Source organism: Cupressus sempervirens, chromosome 1, assembly GCF_028749045.1.
Source record: "Cupressus sempervirens isolate cs-2001-9-10 chromosome 1, ASM2874904v1, whole genome shotgun sequence".
In the NCBI taxonomy this organism is placed as follows: domain Eukaryota; kingdom Viridiplantae; phylum Streptophyta; class Pinopsida; order Cupressales; family Cupressaceae; genus Cupressus; species Cupressus sempervirens.
In genome coordinates, this window is record NC_143118.1 from 238,323,935 (window position 1) to 238,330,349 (window position 6,415).

Consider the following 6,415-nt stretch of genomic DNA (forward strand, 5'->3'; position numbering starts at 1 on the left):
CAAAAGATATCAGCTCCATTATTGAAGACTTTGGAGACATTGGAAACCTCAAGGATAAGCAGACCGAGCTTGTTAAAAAACAATCATCTCTTTTGACTGAAACAAAGCAGCAAATTAAAACTTGGGCCTTTACTTGCAAAAACTCCAGCACTATGCCTCTACCAGTGGTTGAAAAAATTGTCCAAGAGAAGTTGGCAGAAGACCGAGTTAGGCGCTTCAGGGAACTCAACCTTCGGGTTAGAGGTCTTCCTTCGTCCTCCATTGATCCTCTCCCCATAGGCTATTCATTTCTCAACGAGCAACTGGGTATTTCAAATATTACATGAGACAGAGCATGGTTTGGACACGATGGCACCCTTTTTCTTAGGTTTCTCTCACTGGTTGATCGACTACAAGCTCTCAGGGCAAAGAAGAAGCTCTTCTTCCCACAAAGATATTTCTTGATGAGGACCTCACAAAATCACAGGTAGCTGAACTAAAGCACTCTAGGAGTCTTGTGGTAGAAGTAAGGAGTAACGGGAAATGGGCAGTTATTCGTGACTCACCTCCCAAGGGTTGGGATGAGAGACATACCCAAGCCAAATTACAATCTGAGCAACAACAGTTTGGCAAGTCTAAACCCTCCATTGGCTCTTTGCTTGTCAACTGTTGGAATGGCAATGGTTCCCTATGGTCTTTGCCAAGCTTACTTCATGATGGAGTTGGGGATGCTGATTTTTTAGCTGTTACCGAGACTCATGAGAGTCCTGCTCGGCCCCTTCCAGGTTACACAGGGTATCAGTGGCTTTCAGTTTGCAGAGAGGAGGTCCGAGCTTCGAGTGGTGTGCGTGGTTCAGGTGGAGTTGCTTGTTTGATTAGAGACGATCTGTTTAGTAATACCACATTGGTTCTTTCTGACACTTATGCCAGATTTATGTGGATCCGAGTTGGAGGTACCAGTCACCATCAGAAAGATATCTTCATTGCTATTTGTTACTTCCCGCCGACTACCTCACCTTACGCCATTCATAGTGTTGAGGATGGGAACCCTTTTTCAGACCTACTTGAGGGCATCTCCAAGTTTGGGGCTATGGGCGACATCATCATCTTATGAGATTTTAGTGCACGGACTAAAGATCTCTAGACCCCCCAATATGACCGTGGGTTCGATTTGATTTGTACTATTGAGAGGGATCTTACTAGTATGGGGCTTCAGCGTTTATCCGAGGATCACAGTGAAATTCTAACTTGTTATGGTCGCCACCTTCTCCAGCTCTGTGAGTCCTCCAACTTGGTGATTTTGAATGGCCTCTCTTGTTTCTCGGGTTCTGAGCTTTTTACATGTGGGCCTCATAGTGTGGGTGCAAGTGTGGTGGATTACATCCTCGTTGTTGCTTCCTTCCTCCCCTCCATCCAAAATTTTACTATCTCCCATCTTCCTTTGGCTGATCATGCCCTTCTTAGCCTTTCGGTCTGTGTTTCTTCCCAACCTTTATCACCCATCTCTACTCACCCTGCCCGGTTTCTCCCCCACACTCGTTTCTGTTTCGAGGATAGTGATCAAGACCTCTTCATTTTCCATTTGAGAAGATTCCTCTGCCCAGCTAGCTTTACAGATCACAGTCAAGTGTCCACCATGTTTCACTCACTAGCTACTGCAATTTGGGAGTCGGCTCTCCTCTCTATCCCTCACCACTCCATTTCCACCACTCACAGATCGGCTCAACGAAATACTTGTCCCATGAATCAGTGGTTTGATGATGACTGTAAAACTTTTCACCGCTCCTTGCACTTAGCTTTTGATACTCATTCCCCCGCTTTCACCAATTTACGACTCTCTTACAAACGCTTTCTTCGCCATAAGAAGCGATTATTTATTGCTTCACAGGGCAGATCCCTCCGAGACATGCTTATTCAATATCCCAAGTTGTTTTGGCACATCATGTTCCCCAAGCGTAGCCAACCCTAGTCCACCCCCGACCTTCATCTCCTTGCTTCCCATATCTCCATGTTGTATGACATCCCGAGTCAGCTCGCCTCCCTTCCCAACGCACAGTCCCCATTGTCACTTATTCTCCACCTCTAGCATTTACGAGGCCATTAGACTTATGAGATGCAACAGGGCGGCTGATGAGGAGGGTTTTTAGGCAGAGCTCTTCAAACTCGGTACCACGATCTTGGGCCCTTATCTCTCTACGCTCTTTAATAGAGTAGTTTGTTTTGGTTTTTCAGACTCTTGGTCGAGACACATTATTCAGCCAATCCATAAGTTTGGGCTGACCTCTGATCCTGAAAACTATGGGACCATCATGATTGGGCATACATTTGCCAAACTTTATGCTACAGCTTTGAATACTATTTTATCCAGTGAGCTTGATAGGAGGAATTGCAGGGCTAAGGGTCAAGCAGGATTCAGGACAGACTACCAGACCATAGATCATATCTTTACACTACGAGCTATTATCGAGGAGGCTCGACATCACTCGAAGAAAGTCTACTGTTGTTTTGTGGATTTTCGTAAGGCTTTTGATTCCATCCCCGGAGTAGCCCTTTTTCAGAGACTGAGAGATATTGGTATTTCTGAGATCTTATTGACGGCTATTATGAGGTTATATGAGACTATGATTGGTAGACTTAGGACCACAGAGGGCCTCTCTGATCCTATCCAGAGCACCATTGGGGTGAAGCAGGGCTGCCCTCTCTCGCCCACCTTGTTCGGGATCTACATTGATGAACTCGAGGCTTTTCTTAGTGACTCCTCACTTCTAGGTGATGGTTGTCATCTACACCAGGTATTGATGTCCATCCTTCTCTTTGTTGATGATGTGGTTCTTCTTGCTTCCTCTCCTGAGGGTCTTCAGAGGCTTTTAGATAGACTTGCATCTTTTTGTGATATGAGACAGCTGGTTGTGAACTTTGAGAAGACTCGAGTTATGATCTTCAACAGTCTGAAGATTTCACATCTCCATTTTCACTTCCAAGGTCGGGAAGTTGAGATCACATCATCTTACACATACCTTGGGGTTAAGTTTTTTGGATCTCGTTTCAACTTGAGATTAGCTATTCAGCCTTAGATCAGTAAAGGGTTGGGTTCCCTTGCCATGCTCGAGAGACAGTGCTTCAGACACCACTTTCAAGATACATCGTCTAAGCTATCCCTCCTGGATTCCTTAGTAAGACCCACAATGCTCTATGGTTCGATGGTTTGGGGTCCTCTTTTAGACTTGGATTGGGCCATGATCAAGCGTACCCAGATTATGCTCCTCTGTCGGATTATCAAATGTCATGGTTCTACCCCCCACAGTATTATTTTGGCCGAGTTCGATGCTCACCCATTTAGACTTGCTGCCATTTTTGACTTGATCTGGTTTCTCCACTATCTTCGTGGCTTTGTTGACTCAGAGGAAGGCCAACACAGATACCCTTATTTAGCCTACTGCTCCTCAGTTGCTATTGCTGACGTTGATCCTGCCACTAGAGCTCGCAGTTGGTATGCTCAGGCTACTATCCTACTGAGTTCAGTGGGGATCGACATTGATCATCTTCCTCCCTACTAGTTCTCATTGGATGCCCCTGCTCATCTACTTCCTTCTCGGCAGGAGTTGAACGGGCATGTCAGACTTGACATTTACAGGAAGTATATCACACGGACCTGGGTGGATCCTCCAGGGGGACTACGTCCAAGGATGGCTTTCTACGCTGAGCACTTCTTAGTTATCCAAGATGGGATTATTGTATGCCCTGAGTACTTACATAGATACTGGACTCACGCCTTGCGTATCTCCCTTGGCTCCTTTAGGGTGGGCTCACACAAACTCCGAATTCAAGTCGATCACCATATTGCTAGAGAGGATTGGGTGTGTACACTTTGTACCTTAGCATAGGCAAAATCTGAGATTCATTTTCTTTTCAATTGCCCCATATACTACGAGATTAGAGGGAGATTGTACTGTTTGTTTAGAGATTGCAGATCCCTCTCGAATTTTTTCAGGTACACCAATCAGCGTTGCATTGCACTCTATCTTCGCGAGTCCTTACAGCTTCGTGACCATACTTTACAGCTTTCATTTCCCAAGAGTCAGACCCAAGCACAACTTATTACAACCTTCTTCTCGCCCTTAACTCCAGCTCGAGGTGTGAAGCGACCGTACAATTTCCCTAACATGGGCTGTTCCATATTGATGAGACCCCGCAGGGGACCTTTTTGCCAGCGACACTCCTCTCGTGGCACTCAGCTTCATCACAGGGCTTCTGGTAGCCGCACATATCAGTCACTGTTGGACTTTTTCTCTATGAAGACGGATACCTAATCTTTTCCATGTTTCCTGCTTTCTTCTTCTTTTGTTGTGCTTGTTCTTTTTGGGACACCGTTTGGTGTTCCGTTTGTCTACTTTTTCCTTGTTGTAAGCTTCCAGTCCCATAGACCCACGTTGTGGTCTTTTGTTGGACATTAATAAATTTATCTTATCTTATCATATCATTGCTTGAATTGGATTTAACCATCTATATAACTTTCTATTATTGGCACAGTTTTGACAAATGACATTGATCAAAATCAAGGAATCCCCTTTGAGGTGTATTTGTTCTACATTAATTTCTAGTTCCCATCTTAGTCGAAGTAGGGCATCTATAAGTTCTAAGATATTGTTTGTTGTCTTCCTAATTAATTTTATTATTTGTTGTAAGATCTTTCTATTATGATCTCATAACACACATCCAATGCCATCAGAGCTTGAGTTGCCCCTAGAAACTCCATCAAAGTTTGTTCAACCCTCATTCACATTCTCCTAACAAAACTATTTTAACTTTTTAATATTTATTTTAATAGTCACAAAGTCTAGTCTTCCCTTAAACCATGTATTAGAAAAGGCTACAAATACCAACATCACTTTAAAAAAAATTATCCACCCCTAATTTGTTAAGGAGCTATCAAATTAACTTTCTATAAAACTATAAATAATCCAACAAGAACTCTTTGGAGGTGGAATCCCTGCCTTTTGACGTTATAGTGTATTAATTTTTTTTAAAAAAATAATGAGATTATCTAATCAACATCATCATAATAATAATAACAAGCCTTCACCATTTTTTTTTCAAATCATCTTTAAATCAATAATTGAATTTTTTAAATTTTGTTTTTGAAATACAATGTTTAATTATAATTATAATTTTCCATCCTCTTGAAATATATATTTTAGTTAGAGTATTTTTTTTTCTCACTAAATTGATTTATATTTAGTAATCTATTTTTTTTTTATATATATCATTTTTATTATTTATATTATGTTTTGATTATTAAATTAGAATAAGATTATGTATGTATAGTCACTTTTAACACTTACACAAGTTTTTTCTATCTAATATCACAAAACTTTTTAAATTTTATTTAATATCTTTACACAACACACCTTATTAATTTTCATTGTTTCTTAATATTTTTTAACCAGCAAATACCAAAATAATTGATTAATTTTTGCAGAATTAAAAAAATATATACACAAACTTAAAAGTTAGAGAACAAATGTTAATAGTTTAAAATAGTAAAATACTTTTGGCTGGATTAATTGTACTTATGTACAAAACAAAAAAACAAATTGCCCAATTTTTTTTTGTCAAAGTACCTCTCAGAGCTAACTTGAAAGTGAAATCAATAATATCTTATTTAAAAAAAAAAATAGAATGCCATTGTGCCTCCAAATAATATTTAGCCTAAAAAATACACATGAATTGCCGTCGATCAAGCAAATCCTTTGCTATTCTACTAGCAAAAATACTAATAAAGCCCAGGAAATTATCCTTCGACTAATTAGAAATTAAAAATTTGTATTCTATAATTGATTTTTGAAATCAAACTTTAGAAAAGTATCTAATCACACATTCGATTGTTAGCATAAATTAATTGGTTGGGAGTTGGGGGGGGGAGCGGCTAAGGGGAATAGGCAATGTCTATACAGCCACGAAAATGCTTTTCCATACGAAAGAGAGGACTTAGTTAATTTTTTAAAAAGTTAGAAAAAGCAATGTAAAGGAAGTGCATTTTCGTGGGCAGGGGAACATATAAGGCAGGGAGTAACAAACTTGTGGCTTACAATTTTTTCATTTTCCTTAATTGCAATAAGAAAATATTTTGGCGTTAGTGCAAAAGTCCACAGACAGCGACTCAGGAAGACGTAAAAAATAAAAATAATAATAACTATCGATTTATATGGTCCCTCCCCATGTGACGGGTCTTTTCTCACAAATTGAGTTACGTGAAGGTCAAGAATTTGCAGAAGTCCAAAGGGACCTTTGGGGAAATTACAGAATCAAAATTTATGACAATCATAATAATAACAGAGGACATTTACACCGTATCGAATAATATTCCTGCTGGGAAAGTTTGGGCAGTCTGATCAAATATCCTGAAGTAGATCAATGATAATTTCTTAGATATTTA

At 40.1% G+C, this 6,415-nt stretch overlaps 1 protein-coding gene across 1 annotated transcript in view; it reads left to right on the plus strand.

Moving 5' to 3' along the window:
- Positions 1–6,415, plus strand: part of LOC149577043 (uncharacterized protein At5g01610-like) — an 84,582-nt gene that overhangs the window by 37,751 nt on the left and 40,416 nt on the right. The window lies entirely within an intron of this gene.